At 48.0% G+C, this 23,031-nt stretch overlaps 3 protein-coding genes across 3 annotated transcripts in view; 2 read left to right on the forward strand and 1 right to left on the reverse strand.

Annotated features, from left to right (window-relative positions):
• The window catches only part of LOC147091914 (uncharacterized), a 106,749-nt gene that overhangs the window by 23,237 nt on the left and 60,481 nt on the right, over nt 1–23,031 (forward strand). The gene's annotated exons all lie outside the window — the stretch shown is intronic.
• Nucleotides 1–23,031, reverse strand: part of LOC147091915 (uncharacterized) — a 290,506-nt gene that overhangs the window by 11,172 nt on the left and 256,303 nt on the right. The gene's annotated exons all lie outside the window — the stretch shown is intronic.
• Nucleotides 17,179–23,031, forward strand: part of LOC147091916 (uncharacterized) — a 49,253-nt gene continuing 43,400 nt past the window's right edge. The window contains exon 1 of the mRNA XM_085976935.1: nt 17,179–17,491. The gene's annotated coding sequence lies outside the window, so the exon portion shown is untranslated. The remainder of the gene's footprint in view (nt 17,492–23,031) is intronic.

Below are 23,031 nucleotides of genomic sequence, written 5' to 3' on the forward strand. Positions count from 1 at the left end.
CTCCTCCTCCTCCCGGTCGCCCCACCTCTTGCTGAGCCTGAAGAAGCCAGAGGCGCCAGTGCCGGTGGGCTGCAGCAGTGAGCCTTTGGTCACCAGGCTCCGGGCCGCCTGGTGGACCCGCCAGTTGTTTCTGGCCACGTCGTAGCCGTGGCCCGAGAGCCCCCGGCACTCCTTGGTGGCCGCCACCGCCTCCAGGATCTGCTGGGACACGGTGGCGCTGGGTCTCCTGGCCGTGGGCGCAGTCCTGGTCTTCCTCCTGGTGTTCCTGGCAGGGAGAGTGTCGGCCATGGCTTGGGGCTGGGACCTGTTCTCTCTCTCTCTCTATCTGAGTGTGTGTTGGGGGGATGAAGAGTTTCCAGCAGCCGGCGCTATTTAACCAGGCGAACCAGACGCTGCAGAGCCAAAGGTCTCGTCTCCTGAAAAATGCCTGCCAACAAAACACAAAACAAAGTCGCCTTCTTTCCTAAGCGTGTATCACCTCAGAGCGATTATATATCCCCAGAGACATTCTCTCTCGCTCTTTACGGAGGTCACTGACCATCATCAAAGACCCCACGCACCCCAGCCACAGTCTGTTCGCCCTCCTGCCATCTGGGAGACGCTACAGATGCATTCGCACCCGAACAACCAGATTTAGAAACAGCTTCTTTCCCAGGGCTGTCATCCTACTGAACTCCACAAATAAACTCTAAAGCCTGCACATCTGCCAATGCACTTTATTATGTTTATGTATTACAAGTCAAATGAATGTTGAATGTTAAATGTCTTAATCTAAGTGTACACTCTCGGGAGCCGCAAGCCTAAATTTCATTGTACTGCACTTGTGCACTAACAATGACAATAAAGTTGATTATTATTATTATTAAGTTCTTCTGAATCTTATGTTTTTTTCATGTATCTTTAGCTCAGCTCTCTGTAAAGACTTGAGCGTCTCTTCATCTCTTTCCCCCGTGAAGCATCTTGGGACGTGTTTCGACCTTAAATGTCATTTGTAAATGTGAGCTGTGCAGATTTCTTGATCTGGGGAAATGTGTCCGTCTTATCTCCTACTCCAAGTCGCAGTCTCAATGATTTCTTGTCTCCAAGTTCTCCCCTTCCCTGTACAAAACAAAGGTCTTCCTAAACCGAAATGTGGCATCAATGAACATTAATGCTTGAGCTACCTCCCATTTTACCCGCTTTTTTCCACAATATTGGCGGTCCGGCAACATTGATCTTCGCTGTACTCCTGGGTTTCAATATCAAGAGTAAATTCTTCAACTGGCAGGGAAGAGCCTTGGTTTCAACCGAAATCCTTGTTCTCAGAGTTATTGAGCGCCCATTGCCCCCTTCCCCGTGAATTCTCCAATCTCTTCAGGGACTTATACTCAAAAGTAAGAAATGCGAATTAAAACAGCTTTCATAAATAGAACGCACCACATGTAGATGGATGAACCGGACGATTAATTTGGCAATTCATTGCATTAACATACAGCCTAACAGAAGTATTTGTTCAGGGGTCTCGGTTTTGTTTAATAGCTTCATTTTAAGGCTTTGCGAAGTGGCTCTTAAAAGAGCTGTTTGGTGATTTAATTGCAGGTTTTATTTTGGGAGGGGGACTCTACTTGGAGCTGGTGTATTTGGTGACTGCCTTGGTCCCCTCTGAGATGGCGTGCTTGGCCAGTTCCCCGGGCAGCAGGAGGCAGACAGCGGTCTGGATCTCCCGCCCGGGAGGAGATGGCCTGGTGTTTGGTGCAATGGATCAGGCGGGAAGCCTCGCAGGCGATGCACTTGAAGATGTCGGTGATGAACGAGTTCATGACACTCATGGCCTTGGAGGAGATGCCGGTGTTGGGTCGGGGTGGACCTGCTTCAGCACCTTGTAGATGTAGATGCTGGAACTCTCCTTCCTGCTCCTCCTGTACTTCCTGTCCCTTCTCCTGGTCATTTTAATGGCGGTTTTCTTCGAGCCCTTCTTGGAGACGGCGCCCTTGGCAGCGGCTGTGGTGGAACTGGTGGAAACAGCAGCAGCAGTCGGCATGGCAAGCCCTTCAATTCCTTCTCACAGAATCACAGAGACCCCACAGTGCAGATAGAGGCCATTTCGGCCCATCGAGCCTGCACCGACACATATCCCACCCGATCCCCGTAACCCCTACGCCAACACATATTCCACCCTATCCCCACGTATTTAATCCCCCTAACACTAAGGGTCAATTTATCATAGCCAATCAACCTAACCCGCACATCTTTGGACTGTGGGAGGAAACCGGAGCACCCGGAGGAAACCCACGCAAACACGGGGAGAATGTGCAAACTCCACACAGTCACCCGAGGCCAGATTCGAACCCGGGTCCCTGGCGCTGTGAGGCAACAGTGCTAACCACTATGCCACCGTGCTGGAGTGTTCTCCACGGTGACTGGTTAATAAAAACACAAAGCAACATTAAAATGGAGCCTGCAACCCCTCCTTTATATACGCAGCTTTATCATAATGAAGGATGCCAAATTGTCTATTCCAATTGGCTGATCCTTGATATACCACATGTGCAGTCTGCACAAATCACAGTCACCTATCAAGTTTTTTTTGCCAGAAGCCGCTGCCACGCAAGGAATGGGGAAACCTTAATTTGCTGGAGCAAAATCCCAAAGCTATATATATATAAAATCTCACTCTCATGTGACACGTCCACAGTAAATGTCTTATGCGAAATACATTTCATTCGAGCCACAATTCTGGAACTCCCCATAATATACAAATTAGATGGCTCCCAGAAACTACAAAAGAGATTGTCTAAGAAAAAAATATATGCGCTTAATCGCTTCTGTTTAAGAAAGGCCACTGCAATATTAGCTATTTACTAAAACCCTTATGGCATAGTACACAAATGCTGAACCTGAGGCAATTTATTTGGTATTTAAAAAGATTCTCAGGATGTAGGCATCGCTGGCAAGGCCAGCATTTATTGCCCATCCTTAATCGCCCTTGAGAAGGAGGTGGTGAGCCGCCTTGTTGAACCGCTGCAGGCCGTGTGGTGAAGGTACTCCCACAGTGCTGTTAGGGAGGGCGTTCCAGGATTTTGACCCAGCGACGATGAAGGATCGGTGATATATTTCTAAGTCAGGATGGTGTGTGACTTGGAGGGGAACTTGGAGGTGGTGGTGTTCCCATGCGCCTGCCACCCTTGTACTTCTAGGTGGAAGAGGTCGCGGGTCTGGGAGGTGCTGCCGAAGAAGCCTTGGCGAGTTGCTGCAGTGCATCTTGTCGATGGTCCACACTGGAGAGTATTCCATCACACTCCTGACTTGTGCCTTGTAGATGGTGGAAAGGCTTTGAGTCAGGAAGTGAGACACTCACTGCAGAATACGCTGGAAACATGAAATAAAGTAGGGCGACATGGATGATCGTATGGAGCAGAAACACCAACACAATTCCAACTCTTAATCCAATGAATACCAATCATTTCTGTGACTATTTTTTCTCCAACTCATTCTAGTCTGCAAGATGCTTCACGACGGCTGCAGCTGGTTGCAAAGGCTCCCGAGAGCTGGAGGACAACCGCCAGGATCATTCGAAGATTCTCGGGTTTATCTTCAAAATGTCAATCGGGAAAGTTGAACAGAAACAACGGCCGCAGCAATGATTTAAAAATAAAGATATTTATTGTATAATTCTGGAACAACCTCTTTCATCGGAAGGGTGTGGTGGCTCTGAAAAGAGCCTTTTGTTTCGGTTCACACGGGTAGTATTTCTGTTTTGGGTTTTCAGTCTTGGCCGCCGCCCGTGGGGCTGCTGCCGCCTTCTGGTCTCGGCAGCTCCCGGGCTTCCTGCCCCTGGAGGGGACCTGGGGCCCCCGGGACGCCCGGCGGGCCTCGCCCCCTGGCGGACCCTGCCCGCCCTCTTCTCGGCCTTTCTCCGGCGGGCGGCAGCAGCAGCAGGATCACCGGCCCCGGCCTCCTTCCTCCTCCGCCCCCTCGGCTTGTTCTTGCTGGCCGTCCGCACCAGCGAGGCCTCGGTCACCAGGCTCCGCACCGCCTGCTTCACCCGCCAGTTGATGCGCGGCATGTCGTAGCCGGCGGCCGACAGCGCCTGCTTGACGGCGGCCAACGACAGGCCGCGCCGCTCCCTGGAAGCCGCCACCGCCTGCAGGATGTGGCCCGACATCGTGGGCCCGCCCGCCGGCCGTGCCTTGGGCTGGGCTCCTCCTCTTCCTGGCATTGCGGCCTTGGGTCGGGCCTTTGGTCTGGTCGCCCGAAGCCATTTTATTTTGTCGCTCAGTCAGCGCCTCCCCCCCTCCTCCGGCTGCTCCGCGCTCCTCACCGCGCCGAGTGCAGCTGCTCCGCTCAGCGCCTCCCCCCCTCCTCCGGCTGCTCCGCGCTCCTCACCGCGCCGAGTCCAGCTGCTCCGCTCAGCGCCTCCCCCCCTCCTCCTACGGCTGCTCCGCGCTCCTCACCGCGCCGAGTCCAGCTGCTCCGCTCAGCGCCTCCCCCCCTCCTCCTACGGCTGCTCCGCGCTCCTCACCGCGCCGAGTCCAGCTGCTCCGCTCAGCGCCTCCCCCCCTCCTCCGGCTGCTCCGCGCTCCTCACCGCGCCGAGTCCAGCTGCCGAGCGGCGGCGGCGGCCACGCCTTTTGTAAGCTTAAGGCGGACGGTCCAGAGGCAACTCCTCCACCGGGACCTGGCGCGTGGCCGAGCGCCACCTGCGACTCTTTCTGTGTGAGTGTGAGCGTGAAAAGATTTGGTTGCATTCTTCAAACCTTCAACCCCTCCCTCTCCCGAGGCGGCTGCATCCCATTTTGTTGCATTCTTCAAACCTTCAACCCTTCCCTCTCCCTAGGCGGGTGCATTCCTTTTGGTTGCATTCTTCAAACCTTCAACCACTCCCTCTCCCTAGGTGGGTGCATTCCTTTTGGTTGCATTCTTCAAACCTTCAACCCCTCCCTCTCCTGAGGCAGGTGCATCCCTTTTGGTTGCATTCTTCAAACCTTCAACCCCTCCCTCTCCCAAGGCGGGTGCATCCCTTTTGGTTGCATTCTTCAAACCTTCAACCCCTCCCTCTCCCGAGGTGGGTGCATCCCTTTTGGTTGCATTCTTCAAACCTACAACCCCTCTTTCACCCGAGGCGGTGCATCCATTACATTAACCATGCGAACTAAACTTTGAATTTGGGTTTGCCTCACACCGATTACTCCATTCCACGACCGGTGGGTGCCGTGGGGACTGGAGTGCATTATCAACCCGGACAGTCAAATTTTAATTTAATTTGTTAAGTTTTATTTAAAGTTTTATTAATTTACAGACATTTTGTTTAAGTACCCAATCAAAAGAGTACACCGATTACTCCTCAGATAACGAAGCAGTCCCTGCCCGCCTGCAGCAAGACCCGGACAACATTCAGGATTGGGCTGATAATTGACAAGTGCCAGACAATGACCAGCTCCAACAAGAGAGAGAGCCTAGCCACCTCCCCTTGACATGCAATGGGACAACATTCTTCAAACCTACAACCCAACACCCACCTCCCCTCAATGGGCAGGTGCATCAAATTTGGCTGCATTCTTCAAACTTTCAATACCCCCCTCCCCCTCCCTGGGCGGGTGCATCCGATCTGGTTGCGCTCTTCAAACTTTGAATTCGGGCTTGTCTTACACCAATTACTCCTCAGGCAATGAAGCAGTCCTTGCCCGCATGCAGGAAGACCTGGACAGCATTCAGGCTTCGGCTGATAAGTGGCTAGTAACATTCGCAACTCACAAGTTTCAGGCAATGACCATTTCCAACAAGAGAGAGTCTAGCCACCTCCCCTTGACATTCAACGGGATTATCATCACGTCACAGTTCAAGAAGGCAGCTCAAGGGCAATTAGGGATGGGCAATAAATGCCGACCTTATCAGTGACGCCCACATCCCATGAATGAATAATAAATAAAGATTGAACCATATTTTAAAACACGTCACAACAGGATTAAACAGCCTATTACTCAGCATACAGCAAACAAAGTCTATTTAACAAACTACAGGAAACATAACTCATGACCGAAACTACAGCAAAGTCTCCCGATAATAGAGAGTTTATTTCTCCAATGAAATGCCGTGAGTGGAGGATAGTTCCAAAATAGAAATGATATGCTTAAATTAATCCCAGTCATTTACAGCTGTGTGCTCTCCAGGCATGATTGATGCAGGTATTTCCAAATCATCTCCATTCTGCCTGGTGCTTGAAATATCACTATATGCAGTCATGTGAAAATCGTGTTTCCGACATTACAACAGCGACTGCACTTCAAAATACTTCATTGGCTGTACAGCGCTTTGAGACATCCTGAGGTGGTGAAAGGTGCTGAGGATGGTGTCAGGGATGCTTAAGTCCACTCCAGCTGAACTTGCTCCCGGTGCAGTCCCACATTGCCCCGCCTGCCATTCACCACGATGCCACCGTGCTCCATGAGATGGAAGAAATCATGAGCAACATCGAGCTTCCCATTCACAAAGACTGGATAAACCCACCACGAAGGCGCTGAAAGTTGCACCGGCCATTCTGGGAAACAGCAGCCACTTTTGATGCAGCTGGTATCGACCCACTATCCAGATGGACAGATTCGTGGGATGCATGCAACATAAAGAACCGACACCTCATCACTGACTCAACAGCAGAGGGCCCTGGCTTTGACCTCGCTCAAAGACCGCGGACAGCACTCAACCCAATCCGCACAGGACATGGACGCTGCGGCCAGCCGCTCCACAAGTGGAAGATGAGGGACGACCCGATGTGCGACTGTGGCCATGAGTCCCAGACCATGGAACACATCACACATGCCCACTAAAGATCTGTTGTGGGAGGCACCTCATTTCTCCGCTCGGCATCTCAGGAGGCCATCGGATGGATGGCCAAACTAGACATCCCATCATAAGCTTTACCCATCAGACCAAAGTAGTAGTAATGCAAGTCTTTCTTTGTTTCTTTTTCCAGCAACAAATTGTTTTGTTATTAATGCAAAAGGACTTTTATATCGGTGGACAACTGAGGCCATACTAAGACCAGAGGCAGAGACCGAGATCTGGTTCAATGGTCAATATAGAATCTACAGCACAGAAACAGACCATTTGGCCCAACAGCTCGATGCCGATGTTTATACTGCACACAAACCTCCTACCACTCGAATTGCCCCTTCCCACCCTAGCCCTCTATTCTGCACTGTACTACAGTGTCAGCTGTGGCTCAGTGGGCAGCACACTCGCCTCTGAGTCAGAAGGTTGTGGGTTCAAGTCCCACTCCAGAGACTTGAGCACAAAAAACTAGGCTGACACTGCAGTGCAGTGCTGAGGGAGTGCGACACTGTCGGAGGTGCCGTCTTTCAGATAAGACGTTAAAACCAAGGTCCTGTCTGCCCTCTTAGGTGGATGTAAAAGATCCCATGGCACTATTTCGAAGCAGAGCAGGGGAAGTTCTCTCTGGTGTCCTGGGACCAATACTTATCCCTCAGCCATCATAACAAAAACAGATTATCTGGTCGTTATCACGTTGCTGTTTGTGGCAGCTTGCTGTAGGCAAATTGGCTGCCATATTACAACAGTGACGACACTCCAAAAGTACTTCATTGGCTGTAAAGCGCTTTGAGATGTCTGGTGGTCATGAAAGGTGCTATATAAATGCAAGTCTTTCCTTCTTTAATCCCTTCTCCCTCATGTATGCATCAAGCCTCACCTTAAATGCACCAGTGCTCTCTGCTTCAACCGTTCCATGTGGCAGCCAGTTCCACATTCTCACCCCTCTTTCTGTGTCAAAATAATCCTCCTGAATTCCTTATTTGATCTGTTAGTGGCTCTCTTATGTTTAAGCCCACTTGTTCTGGACCCACAAGTGGAAACAATTTCTCCACATCCACCCCATAGAACCCCTTCCTAATTTGAAAGACCTTGATCGGGTCTCCTCGTAGTCATCACTTCTCTGGAGAAAAGAACCCCAGCCTGCTGATAGTTCCCGTGCTCTCGATTCTGGAAACATTCTTGTAAGTCTTTCCTGCAGTTTTTCCAATGCTTCAGTATCCTTTTTGTAATATGGATACAAGAGCAGTACACAGTACTCCAGTGGTGGTCTAACCAAGGTTCTATATAAATTGGCATCTCTGCTTTTTTATTCAATTTCTCCAGCAATGAACCTCAGTAATTTATTTGTACTCTTTATGACCTTATCAAGGTGTGTTGCTTCAGTTAGCAATTTATGTACTGTATCTGTATTCCCAGGAATAAGTGGCCTCCTTATTCCACTTACCAAAATGAACCACCTCACACTTAGCTATAGTGAATTTCATTTGCCATTTATCTGCCCATTCTGCAAGCCTGTTTATATCTTCCTGTGTTTTGGTGCAGCTCCCCACATTATTAGCTCTGCCCCCCCCAACCTCACCCCAATTTGGCATCAAATTGGTCGATTTTTGTTAGGCAAAGTTATTTAGGGCCACGGGAACAAGGTTGGTAGAGGGGGTTGAGATACAGATCAGCCATGATCTCATTGAATGGTGGAACAGGCTCGAGGGGCTGAATGGCCTCCTCCTGTTCCTATGTGCCAATCAACAAATTTCGACTCTAGGTCTCCGATTTCTGAGTCTAAATCATTTATATATATATATCTATAAGGTGAACAACGGCGGTCCCTGTAGGACACCACTTCCCATTTTCTGCCAGTCCATGAAACTTCCATTAACTCCTATCCTCCGTTTTATAGCCATCTTTGCTAAAATTACCAACGTTTAGAACGTAAAGGAGACTGGGGAAATTGTCCAATTTTGCATTTTTAGATTCATTGTAGATTTTCATGACTACATAAGACAAGGTTAAAATTTGGTCACAAACCAGTACAATGGAAGGATATGCTTTTTATTCCAATTTCTGCCACTGGAGCTTTTGCCCTGCCAAGCACTACCCCTGGGCACTGAAGAAAGCAACCTGGCCTGTTTGTCCAGTTCTCCCCAGGCTGAAGAAGCACGGCAGTCTTGATCTCCCTGGACGGAATGGTTGAGCGTTCGGTATAACAGGCCTAACGAAAAGCCTTGTTTGTGACAAGTTAAAAAAACATGTGATTAATTAAAGAAAGACTTGCATTTATATAGCGCCTTTCATGACCTCAGGATGTCCCAAAGCTCTTTGCAGCTAATGAAATAATTTTGAAGTGTAGTTACTGTTGCAGTGTAGGAAATGCAGCAGCCAATTTGCGCACAGCAAGCTCCCACAAATCGGTAATGTGATAAAGACCAGATAACCTGTTTTTGTTATGTTGATTGAGGAATAAATATTGGCCAGGACACCGGGTATAACTCCCCTGCTCTTGTTTGAAATCATGGCCCTTGGGATCTATTTACATCTGCCTGAGAGAGCAGACGGGGCCTCGGTTTAACGTCTCATCCGAAAGACTGCACCTCCGACAGTGCAGCGCTCCCTCAGCACTGCACTGAAGTGTCAGCCTAGATTGTGTGCTGATGTTTCTGGAGTGGGGACTCTGAACCCACAACCTTCTGATTCAAGAGGCAAGGGTGCTACCCACAGAGCCACAGCTGAAAGCAGGTCCCTCTCACAAATCATCGCTGCTCTTGCTGACCTACTTTGGCTCCTGGCTCCCTAACACCTCCAATTTAAAAGGAAAGGAATGCTGTATATTAATGCAAGAGGCTTTCAAAACAATAAAAAAAACAATTCAAGATTCCCATGGATTTGGAAGACATTTCTAACTTAGGAGTGAACCTGCTTTGTTAGTTCATAAATGTCATAAGGCTCAGTCTGGGGGTTGAATCTGGCGAGGCTTCCTGTTATAGAAGTCATCCAATTTTCACTACATTAATTCAACGGAACGAAAATCGGGCGGTTTCTTTAAAGGGCAGCTGATCTGCAACACCCGTTTTACGCCTGAGTGCTAAGATGAAAATCTACCCCCTGTGTTTCTCCCCTTACTCTCCATCATGAATATCACCTACTTCCACCCCTGTGGCATCGCCTGCCTCCGCCCCTGCCTCAGACCATTTGCTGCTGAAAGTCGCATCCATGCCTTTGTCGCCCCCCAGGCACGGCTATTCCAATGCTCTCCTGGGCAGCCTCCCTTCCTTCATCCTCGGCAAACTTCAGCTTATCCAAGACTCTGCTGCCCGTATCCTATCCCGCACCAGGTCCCGCTCACAAATCACCCCTGCTCTTGTCGGCCGACATTGGCTCCTGGCTCTCTACCACTTCCAATTTCACAGGAAAGAAAGGAATATGCTGCATATTAACTTAAGAGGTGCACAAAACAACAACAATGTAGTAAAACGTCCCACGGTGCTTCACAGGAGCGATTAACAAGCAACATTTGACAGCGAGCCACATAAGGAGAGATTAGGGTGGATGAAAGAGGGAGGTTTTAGGAGTGTCTTAAAGGAGGAAAGAGAGGTGGAGAGACAGAGAGGTTTAGGGAAACAATGGAAAACAATTACTGAGAAATAGACCAGGAAATATTAATGTTGCATTTATAGACCTTCCTATCTAGCAAAGATTGATTAGCATTGTAAACCATAGTAATCACATGCAATTGGAAATATGGGGAGATGGAGTAACATTTCTATTAGGAATGATTCCTAGTAGTCTTGTCTGTATATTGGCAAGTGGCTGTTTATTCTGTCATTTGCTCTTCTGATTAATTTTTGTGCTGGTAAAGCTGCTGATGGACAACGCACATACAGTGGCCCTTGCATTCCGAAACCCCTGGAGTTAATTTCTAAAGCAAAGGTTTCACCTCAGATCACAATTGGGATTTCACTGATTGCTGGTAGGTGCTCAAGTCTGAGGGTCAGGAGGACTCGGAGAGTAGCCATCTCCCAGTCTTTATTATATTAAAACTTTGTGCTTATCAGCGATTACAGCACTCTGTGAAAGAGGTGTCTAGGCTGCCTTCATCCAGGTTGCATCTAACTGAAGGCATCTCCCCACCCCCACCCGTTAACTTGTGAAAACCCGGGTGAACTGGAAACACCCCACAAAGGCGGGGGGTTGGGGGGGGGGGGGGGTGGTGGAGGGAAGCAGTGGTACAATGGAAAAGTCGTCTGCTGGAAGGACCGAAACATGTAATTGGAGATAAAAACTGGGAAGGACTTCAATAAAGCACAGCTGAAGGAGACAAAACTGTGTCCAAAACAAGGTCTGGCACAAGGAAGATCGATTCTATTTCCCTCTCTCTCCACAGGTGCTGCCCAACCTGCTGCGTATATTCCGTGCATTTTCTGTTTTTATTTCAGGTTTGACAGCATTCGCAGTATTTTGCTTATCTCCCCCACGGGTGCAGTTCAATATCGGCTACTTGAGAAGGAACCGGGAGTCCTCATTTTCATCCTGACTCCGCCCATTTTATGGGTTTCCAACCAGGTCCGCCAGCATTGTATAAAAGGAGTGTGCGGCGCCGAAAACTCTTATTCCCAATTCAATTACTGGGGTTATTTCTTTTGCAATAGCTTAAGTTTCAGTTTCAGCAGAGGGAAAGGGGGTAAGGGGCTGGGGAAAGGCGGAGTCAAGCGGCACAGCAAAGTCCTTCGTGACAACATCCAGGGCATCACCAAGCCTGCCATCCGCCGCCTGGCTCAGCGAGGCGGCGTCAAGCGCATCTCCGGCCTCATCTACGAAGAGACCCGGGGTGTGCTGAAGGTCTTCCTGGAGAACATCATCAGAGACTTGGTCACCTACACGGAACACGCGAAGCGCAGGACGGTCACTGCCCTGGACGTGGTGTACGCGCTGAAACACCAGGGGCGGACACTCTATGGATTCGGCGGTTGAAAAGATTAAATTAAAATTATGGATCTGAACCAAAGAAAAAAGGCTCCTTTAATAGCCACCCATTCAATCGACAAGAGGTCTGTGAAATGTAAAAATTCTGGTAAACCTCACTGCGAGATTTGACAATGAGGGGCGTGGCAGGAGTAGGCACAGATAAGAACATAAGAAATAGGAACAGGAGTCGGCCATTTGGCCCTTCGAGCCTGCTCCGCCACCTCATCTCCACTTTCCTGAACTATCCCCTGATGCCCTTAATATTAAAACATCTATTTCTCTGCCTTGAATATACTCAATGACAGCCTCCTTAGCCCTCTGGGGTACAGAATTCCAAAGTTTCACAACCCTCTAGTGAAGACATTTCTCACCTCCGTCCTAAATGGCCGACCCCTTATTCTGAGACTGTTACCCCTGGTTCTAGACTCCCCAGCCAGGGGAAACATCCTCCCTGCATCTACCCTGTCAAGCCCTGTCAGACTTGTGTATGTTTCAATGAGATCACCTCTCAATCTAATAAACTCTAGAGAATATAGGCCTAGTCTACTCAATCTCTCCTCAAAGGACAATCTCCCCATCCCAGGAACCAGTCTGGTGAACCTTTGTTGCACTCCCTTTATGGCAAGTATATCCTTCCTTAGGTAAGGAGACCAAAACTACACAATACTCCAGGTGTGGTCTCACCAAGGCCCTATGTAATTGCAGTAAGATGTCTTTACTCTTATACTCAAATCCTCTTGTAATAAAGGCCAACATACCATTTGCTTTCCTAATTGTACCTGCATGTTAACTTGGAGTGAGTTGTGTGCAAGGACACCCAGGTCCCTCTGAACACCAACATTTCCCAATCTCTCACCAATTAAAAAATACTCTGCTTTTCTATTTTTCCTACCAAAGTGGATAACTTCACATTTCTCTGCATTATATTCCAGTTGCCATGTTCTTGCCCACTCACTTAGCCTGTCTATATCCCCTTGGCACCTCTTTGCATCCTCCTCACAACTTACATTCCCACCCAGCTTTGTATCATCAGCAAACTTGGATATATTGGAGAAGGGAGTTGTTGCTCGGGGTCCTGCTGTATCCTTGCCATCCTACTGAGCCAGAGAGTGCAATCTCAGGCAGCCGCTGCTGTGTTAGATGTGGCATTAACAGGGCAATCTTATGGCCCAGCAGAAGGAGGTAAAGAGTCATCTGTATCCAAGTAAACATTCAGTCCCGTCCATCAGGTCGCTGGACACAGAGAAGCAGTGGGATAAAGAGGCATTAATTCATAATGAATCCTGCACTGTTTATTGGAATCACGTTTTCACTCTTACTGGGGCCCATTTCTGTAGCAGGAAATGAATGGGATTGATATGTTTGATGGCCGGGGTTGGGTAGAGCATAATGGTGTGGATGGGTTTGGTGCATCAGTTTCGTTGGGAACATGAGTTCAGCAATGCTTGTGCTGAAGTGACCTTTGAATGTCTAATTGAAATGGTTGTCCATTAGAAGTTGCTGGGCTTGTCTTCCTTGCCGCCAGTCTGGTGGAGCAGCCAGCCGTGAGCTCAGCCTCTGTCGATCCTGACTGTCCTTCCTGTCCCAACTACTGCATGGTGACGTGTCTTCTGAGAGCATAATTATGCACTGTGCAGCATACCACTATAATGGATACCTTTCTAGCGCTGTGCAATAGGACAGCCCCCACCCTCCACCCTCCCAGATCTGTTCAAGCAGCAGAATCTTTGCTTCAGCGTGACTATGGTATGTTTTATGTGTATCTTTGTCAAAGAATGTGCCTCTTTATATTTGATTTCAGGCGTGGTTTATGGATGAAATATCGAGTCATGCTGCTAACGATAATCCCAGGTCTCCATGATCCATCTGCCTGGTCTAGGTATTCCAACAACAACTTGCATTCATATAGTGCCTTTAATGTAGTGAAACGTCCTAAGACGTTTCACAGGAGAGTAATCAGACAAACATTGACACCGAGCCACATCGGGAGATATTAGGACAGAAAGACAGAGGTTTTAAGGAGCGTTTTAAAGGCGGAGAGAGAGAGGTAGAGAGGATTTAATTCCATTAAATAACGGTAGAAACATAGAAAAAACATAGAAACATAGAAGATAGGAGCAGGAGTAGGCCATTTGGCCCCTCGAGCCTGCTCCGCCATTCAATGAGATCATGGCAGATCATCCAAGCTCAGTACCCTGTCCCTGCCTTCTCCCCATATCCCTTGATCCCTTTAGCCTTAAGAAATATATCTAACTCTTTCTGGAATATACTTAATGAATTGGCCTCTACTGCCTTCTGTGGTAGAGAATTCCACAGGCTCACCACACTCTGGGTGAAGAAATTCCTCCTCATCTCAGTCCTAAATGGCTTATCCCTTATCCGTAGATGGTGACCCCTGGTTCTGGACTCCCCGCCATCAGGAACAGTCTTCCTGCATCTGGTCTGTCCAGTCCTGTTAGAATTTTATAAGTTTCAATGAGATCCCCTCTCATTCTTCTAAACTCCAGTGAGTATAAGCCCAATCGACCCAATCTCTCCTCATACGTCATTCCTGCCATCCCAGGTATCAGTCTGGTGAATCTTCGCTGCACTCCCTCCATGGCAAGAACATCCTTCCTCAGATAAGGCGACCAAAACTGCACACAATACTCAAGGTGTGGTTTCACCAAGGCCCTGTACAACTGCAGCATGACATTGTTGCTCCTGTATTCGAATCCTCTCGCTATGAAGGCCAACATACCATTTGCCTTCTTAACCCTCTGCTGCACCTGCATGCTTACCTTCAACGACTGGTGCACAAGGACACCCAGGTCTCGTTGCACTTCCCCTTTTCCCAATCTATTGCCATTCAGATAATAATCTGCCTTCCTGTTTTTGCCACCAAAGTGGATAACCTCGCATTTATCCACATTATACTGCATCTGCCATGCATCTGCCCAATCGCCCAACCTATCCAAATCATCCTGGAGTTTCTCAGCATCCTCCTCACAGCACACACGCCCACCTAGCTTTGTGTGTGTGTGGGGGAGGAGGGGGGGTGCGAGTCCATGGAGGAATTTGAAAACAAGGATGAGATTTTTTTAATTGAGGCGTTGCTTAACTGGGAGCCTCTGTAGGTCAGCGAGCACAAGGGGTAATGGTTGAACGGGACTTGGTGCACGTGCGGACACGGGCAGCAGAGTTTTGGATTACCTCAAGTTTACGTAGGGTGGAATGTGGGAGGCCGGCCAGGAGTGCGTTGGAATAGTCAAGTCTAGAGGTAACAAAGGCATGGATGAGGGTTTCAGCAGCAGATGAGCTGAGGCAGAGGAGGGGTCGGGTGATATACCGGCGGCGGAAATAGGCGGTCTTAGTGCTGGCGTGGATATGTGGTCGGAGGCTCATCTGAGGGGGGGGTGGGGGTTCAAATATGACACCACGGTTGCGAACAGTCTGGCTCAGCCAGCTGCCCAGGGAGAGGGAGGGAGTCGGTGACGTGGGGACGCAGTTAGTGGCGGGGACCGAAGATGATGGCTTCGGTCTTCCCAACATTCAGCTGGATCAATGTCGGGCAAGCAGTCTGCAATTTAACAGGGCAACTTATGGTACCAAAAATACATTTTTCAACAGAAAATGCTGGAAATACTCAGCTGGCCAGGCAGCTTCCGTGGAGAGAGAAACAGAGTTAACGTTTCAGGTCTGGGACCCTTCATCAAGTGTTTCCAGCATTTTCTGTTGTTATTTCAGATTCCGCAGTATTTTCCTATTGTAATATATTTTTCAAGCTGCAGCCATGTGGAGACTCTCCCCCACGTGCCTGAAACCAGCTGCAACACCATGAGTGTTTCTGATTGGCCAGTTGGCACCCCTTGTTCCTAACTCACAATAGATACTTATGCGCTGGTTCACCAATAGGAATCCTTCACTTTCTGATTCCTCATTTGCATACGGCTGGCTATTAAATAGCACGTCCGGGAGACTTTCTCCATCACAAACCCTCGCGTCCATTCACCAGGCCTGAAGCGGTGTCCAGGGGCATCGCCCCGAAAAAGGGGCCGAAGAAAGCGGCCACCAAGAAGCAGCCACCAAGAAGCAGGCCAAAGGCGACAAGAAGCGCAGGAAGACCAGGAAGCAGAGTTACAGCATCTGCATCTACAAGGTGCTGAAGCAGGTCCACCCCGACCCGACACCGGCATCTCCTCCAAGGCCTTGAGTGTCATGAACTCGTTCATCACCGACATCTTCGAGCGCATCGCCTGTGAGGCCTCCCGCCTGATCCATTACCCCAAACGCCAGACCATCTCCTCCCGGCCGGGAGATCCAGACCGGCATCCGCATCCTGTTGCCCGGGGAACTGGCCAAGCACGCCGTCTCGGAGGGGACCAAAGCAGTCACCAAATACATCAGCTGCAAATAAAGCCTCTCGTTCCTCCCACCTTAAAAACTCAACCCAAAGGCTCTTTTCAGAGCCACTCACGAGATCCAGAAGAGACTATTTATTTTCATTTGACTAATGACATTTGAAATATGGACAGCATAAAGAATGAAACTCTTTTAAAAAATGTTTTATCATCCTTTATTTACCCCTCACTTTCATTTTTTTGTCGTATGTTCAGATTTTGATGGTGTTTTTGTAATACAGTATATCGTTAATTTTAAAATAGATTGAAATTTAACAAATATATAATAACAAAATGATGCATTGTCACTGCACTGTTTTGTATAAAGCACTCATTTACAAGCGGGTCACTGAAAAGCTAAAATGAAATTAAATCTGTCAATTCAGGGACCAGTAATTTTAAAGGATCAATTTGCCATAATTCACAATTTAATAATGAATTATTCAGTCTCACAGATGCCATTTTAATGATTATTCAGTCCCACAGACGCTATAATTTTAATTAAAATGATTATTCAGTCCCATAGATGACAATCTTTAGCAGTAATGATTATTATTTAGTCTCACAAATGCCATAGTTTTAATTATTATTCAGTCCCAGATACCATAATTTTAACGATTATTATTCAATCCCACAGATGCAATAATTTTAAGAATAATGATTATTATTCAGTCCCACAGATGCAATGATTTTAATAACTGGTTAATATTCAGTCCCACAGAGGGCCATCACTTTAACAATAACGAGTCTGATTCACAGACGAGCTCTTATTCTATAAGCCGCCTTTTTCGTTGGTGTCCGAGGTTGGAGCGGATTGAAAAACGCGCCAATCAGAGGCCGAGATTTGCCGGGTTTTCAGCCAATCAGAAGGCGCGGCTGGGCTGGGCGGGGCCGGCGGCTGCTATAAAAGCCGCAGCCCGGAGCGGGGAAGAGCAGTTGGAGAACAGAGTTAGAGAGGAGTCCGCCCCCGGGGGAAGGACAGCCGCCGCCCGCCCGGGGAGAAGGGACAGCAGTCGGCCGGCACCTTGGGCACCTTGGGCAACAAGGGCTCGCCGGTGGGCGGGGCTATGACCTCACCCGCGCGCTGAGGCGGTTGAACGGCCGATCAGGGGCCACGTGACCCCGGAGCTGGCGGCGGCCTTTTAACACAGTGGGCGGGGCCCCGAGGCGTTGCGGGCTGCGATTGGTGAACGCAGCTGTCAATCTACGAGTCGCAGCCAATAGAAGAGACGGACTCAGTGAGGGACTTTAGGCGCGGGCTCGTTGCTGCTCGCAGTCCCCGGATGAGGCTCCGCTTTGAGGAAGGAGATAAAATGGCGGCGGGACTGAGGAGTGGCGGATGGTGCGGTGAGTGTGGATCAGAGAATCTCCGGCATTTACAGCAGCGCCGGCCTCTCTCAGGCAATCTCTGGGAACATTGGGGCGAAGGGGCGTGGGAAGAGACTCGGTGTTCGGCACCTTCCCAGATTTTTCTCCTCCACTTTGTGCGGTCTTGGGCCAGGGATTCCCAGGTCTTGGTGGGGATGTTGCACTTTTTCAAGGAGGCTTTGAGTGTGTCCTTGAAGTGTTTCCTCTGCCCACCTGGGGCTCTCTTGCCGTGCCGGAGCTCCGAGTAGAGCGCTTGTTTTGGGAGTCTCGTATCGGGCATGCGGACAATGTGACTCGTCCATCGGAGCTGATCGAGCGTGGTCAAAGCTTCGATGCTGGCTTGAGCGAGAACATCGATGTTGATTCGCCTATCCTGCCAATGGATTTGCAGGATCTTGCGGAGGCAGCGTTGGTGGTACCTCTCCAGTGCTTTGAGGTGCCTGCTGTACATGGTCCGTGTCTCTCAGGCATACAGCAGGGCGGGTATCGCTGCTGCTCTGTAGACCATGAGCTTAGTGTGGGGTTTGAGGTCTTGGTCTTCAAACACACTTCCTCAGGCGACCGAAGGCTGCACTGGCACACTAAAGGCGGTGTTGGACTTCGTCGTCAACGTCTGTCCTTGTTGACAGTAGGCTCCCGAGGTATGGAAAGTGGTCCACGTTGTGAGACTATGCCCCCTAGTTCTAGACACTCCAGCCAGGGGAAACAACCTCGCAGCATGTACCCTGTCAATCCCCTTCAGAATCTTGTATATTTCAATGAGATTACCTCTCATTCCCCTACATTACACTCCATTTGCCACCTTACTGCCCACTCACTTAGTCTATCTGTATCCCTTTGCAGACTCTCTGTGTTCTCACAGCTTACTGTCCCGCCTAGATTTGTAGCGTCAGCAAACTTGGATACATTACACATTGTCCCTTCATCCAGGTCATTAATGTAGATTGTAAATAGCTGAGGCCCCAACACTGATCCTTGTGGCACCCCACTAGTTACAGCCTGCCAGCCTGAAAAAGGTCCGTTTATCCCTTCTCTGTTTTCTGTCTGTTAACCAATCCTTGATCCATGCGACTATATTACCCCAACCCCATGAGCCCTAATCTTGTGCAATAACCTTTTATGTGACACCTTATCGAATGCCTTTTTGGAAATCCAAATATACTACATCCACTGGTTCCACTTTATCTCCCTGCTAGTAACCATCAAAAAACTAATAAATTTGTCAAACACGATTTCCCTTTCATAAAACCATGTTGACTCTGCCTAATCATGTTATGATTTTTCTAAGTGCCCTGATACCACTTCCTTAACACTGGATTCCAGTGTTTTCCGAATGACTGATGTCGGGCTAACTGGCCTGTAGTTCCCTGTTTTCTCTCTTCCCTCCTTTCTTGAATAGCGGTGTTACATTTGCGACCTTCCAATCCGCTGGGACCATTCCAGAATCTTGGGAATTTTGGAAGATCAAAACCAATGTATCCACTATCTCTTCAGCCACCTCTTTTACAACCCTAGGATGTAGGCCGTCTGGTCCAGGGGATTTGTCGGTTTTCAGTCCTATTAGATTCTCTAGTACTTTTTCTCTACTTATATGAATTACGTTAAGTTCCTCACCCTCATTAGACCCTTGGTTCCCCACCATTTTTGGTCTGCTTTTTGTGTCTTCTACTGTGAACAGATACAAAATACTTGTTTCACGTTTCTGCCATTTCCTTATTCCCCATAATAATTTCTCCTGTCTCAGCCTCTAAGGGACCAATGTTTACTTTTGCTACTCCCTTCCTACATACTTGCAGCAAATCTTACAATCTGCTTTTAGATTTCTTGCTAGTTTTCTGTCATTGCATTTTTTCCCTTTTTTATCAATTTATGGTCAATCTTTGCTGGTTTCTGAAACTCTCAATCCTCAGGCTTACTATTATTCTTTGCAACATTATAAGCTTCTTTCAATCTAATGCTATCCTTACCTTCTTTAGTTAGCCATGGTTGGATCACTTCCCGTGGAGTTTTTGTTTCTCAATGGAATGTATTTTAGTTGAGAATTATGAAATATTTCTTTAAATGCTAGCCACTGCTTATCTACCGCCATACCTTTTTTAAATCTATTTTTCCAATCTATCTCAGCCAACTCGCCCCTCATACCTATGTAATTGGCTTTATTTAAGTTTAAGACACTAGTTTCGGACTTGGGCAAGTCACTCTCAAAATTAATGTGAAGTTCTAACATATTATGATCACTCTGCCCCAGAGGATGCTTTACTATGAGATTGCTAATTAACCCTGTCTTATTACACAATACAAGTTGTAACATTGTTGGTTCCATGACATTTTGTTCCAGGAAACTGTCCCGAATGGATTCCATGAACCCGTCCTGCAGACTCTTGCTCCACAGCCCTGTAGGTTACGGCTCTTCAAGTGTACACCCAAGTACTTTTTAAATGTGCTGAGGGTCTCTGCCTCGACCATCCTTTCAGACAGTGAGTTCCAGACCCCCACCACCCTCTGGGTGAAAAAAATTACATCTGCTCTGCACCCTCTAGTGGATGGACTGGGGAGAAAGGTCTTTACTAACCGAGGCGCAGAATATAAGAGCTGGGAGGTAATGCGTGAACTGTATAGCTAGGCCGCAGCTAGAATACTGCGTGCAGTTCTGGTCAACACATTACACGAAGGCTGTGATTGCATTACAGAGGGTGCAGAGGAGACTTACGGGGATTTTGCCTGGGCTGGGGAATTTTTGCTATGTGGAAAGATTGGATAGGCTGGGGTTGTTTTCTTTGGAACAGAGAAGGCCAAGGGGAGACTCGATTGAGGTGTATCAAATTATTAGGGGCCTAGATAGAGTGGATAGGAAAGACCTATTTCCTTTAGCAGAAGGGTCAATAATCAGGGGGGCATAGATTTAAAGCAGATGGTCAAAGGATTAGAGGGGTTTTGAGGTGAGTTTTTTACACCCAGAGGGTGGTGGAGGTCTGGAACTTGTTGCCTGAAAGGGTGGTAGAGGCAGAGAAGCTCATCACGTTTAAAAACTGCTTGGATATGCACTTGAAGTGCCGTAAGCTACCAGGCTACGGACCAAGTGCTGGAAAGTGCGATTAGGGTGGATAGATCTTTGTCAGCCGGCTCAGACAAGATTGGCCGAATGGCAGCCTTCTGTGCAGTAAATTTCTCTGATTGTGTAACCCGGAGAGGATGGGACCAGTGTGATCAGACAGTGTGTAACCCGGGGAGGATGGGCCCAGTGAGATCAGACAGTGTGTAACCCGGGGAGGATGGGCCCAGTGAGATCAGACAGTGTGTAACCCGGGGAGGATGGGTCCAGCTTCGGTTTGCCTAAAGCACAGGGAAATTGTACATTTCTATCCAGAACTTTGGTGATTTGCTGGAAGCCCAGGCGGGCATGGCGGGAATCTAAGAAAAGGGACAACATCAGACAGAAGCACTCGGACCCAAACTTTTATTTTTACTAAGCTGAAGAAAAGTCTACATTACATTACTTCACACTATTCATGTTGTTAATTTCAGTCCTGCCATAATTAGATCTCCCGGTGAAAGACTGAGTGATTGAGAAAGGTCCACAGCTGAGAGTAAACAGGGATTGTAGACTGAGGAACGACAGCAGGTGAACCAACACAGGATTGTGAGCACCAACTGGAGAGCTTCCCGAGATCGATTGGGGGAAAAGGTCAGAGAGAGTCCCATTGACTCAGATACACACTGGTCCCGGAGATGGACTGGGGAGAAAGGTCAGAGAGTCCCATTGACTCAGATACACACTGGTTCCTCCCTCCCTTCCATTTCCTGATTTACAGCTATTTCTGGGATGTTACTTGTATCCTCTATGGTGAAGACCGATACAAAATACCTGTACAATTCAGCTGCCATCTCTGGTACTCTAATTTTTCTCCTTTTTAATCTTTTAGTCACTCTTTGCTGTTTTTTGTATTCTGTCCTATCTTCTGACCTGCCAGCCATCTTTGCGCAATTATATGCTTTTTCTTTAAGTTACATACTATCGTTAATTTTTTTAGTTAACCACGGATGGTGGGTCCTCCCCTTGGAATTTTTCTTTCTCGTTGGAATGTATATATTCTGTGTATTCTGAAATATCCCCTTAAATGTCTGCCACTGCATCTCTATTGACCTATCCCTTAACATAATTTGCCAGTTCACTTTAACTAGCTCTGCTTTCATGCCCTTGTAATTGCCCTTATTTAAGTTTAAAATACTAGTCTTGGACCCACTCTTCTCTCCCTCAAACTGAAGGTAAAATTCAATCATATTATGATCGCTGCTACCTAGGGGCACCTTCACTATGAGGTCTTTAATCCTATCTCATTGCACAATACCAGGTCTAGTATAGCCTGCTCTCTGGTTGGCTCCAGAACGTGCTGTTGTAAGAAACTATCCTGAAAACATTCTATGGACTCCTCATTTAGGCTACCTTTGCCCATCTGATTTTTCCGGTCTCTATGTAGATTAAATCCCCCATGATTATTGCCATACCTTTCTGACAAGCTCCCATTATTTCTTCCTTTATACTCCATCCTACCGTGTGGTTACTGTTAGGGGGCCTGTACACCACTCCCACAAGTGACTTCTTGCCTTTATCATTTCTCATCTCTACCCAAACCGCTTCTACATCCTGGTTTCCTGAACTTGGGTCATCCCTCTCTATTGTGCTAATACCATCATTAATTAACAGAGCCACCCCTCCACCTTTTCCTAGCTTTCGGTCCTTCCTAAATGTCACGTACTCTTCAATATTCAGGACCCAATCTGTCATCCTGCAGCCATGTTTCTGTAATGGCGATCAGATCATACTTATTTATTCCTATTTGCACTATCAGCTCCTCTGTTTTGTTTTGAATGCTACGTGCATTCACATGCAGATCCTTTAGTTTTGTCCTTTTATTTTTGTAACCTCTAGCCTTAACTGTTGATTTAATCTTCGATTTGTACTCTCTGTCCCTTCCTGTCACGGCCTATTTATCATTTCCCATATTAATACCTTTCTCTATTGCCTTGTCTCTACTCTTTCATTTACCACATCTTCCCAAATTTGATCCCTTGCCCCACTATTTAGTTTAAAACCCTCTCTACCGCCCTAGTTATATGACTTGCCAGAACACTGGTCCCAGCACAGATCCCACTTTCCCCAGTGTGGTGCCAGTGCCCCAGGAATCAAAACCCATTTCTCCCACACCAGTCTTTGAGCCACACATTCATCTCTCTAATTTGATTTACCCTATGCCAATTTGCTCGTGGCTCAGGTAACAATGCAGACATTATTACCCTTGAGGTTCTGCTTTTTAATTTAGCCCCTAGCTGCTCAGTCTCTCAGCAGAACCGCTTTCCTAGTTCTAACTGTGTCGTTGGTACCTACATGGACCACGACCATTGGCTCCTCCCCCTCCCACTGCAAGTTCCTCTCTAGCCCAGAATAGATATCCTGAACCCTGGCACCGGGCAGGCAACACAGCCATCTGGACTCTCGCTCTTGGCCGCAGAGAACTGTA

The sequence above is a fragment of the Somniosus microcephalus genome, unplaced genomic scaffold (genome assembly GCF_052327205.1).
Source record: "Somniosus microcephalus isolate GS21.2 unplaced genomic scaffold, FLI_Smic_1.0 unresolved_chr3, whole genome shotgun sequence".
NCBI lineage: Eukaryota > Metazoa > Chordata > Chondrichthyes > Squaliformes > Somniosidae > Somniosus > Somniosus microcephalus.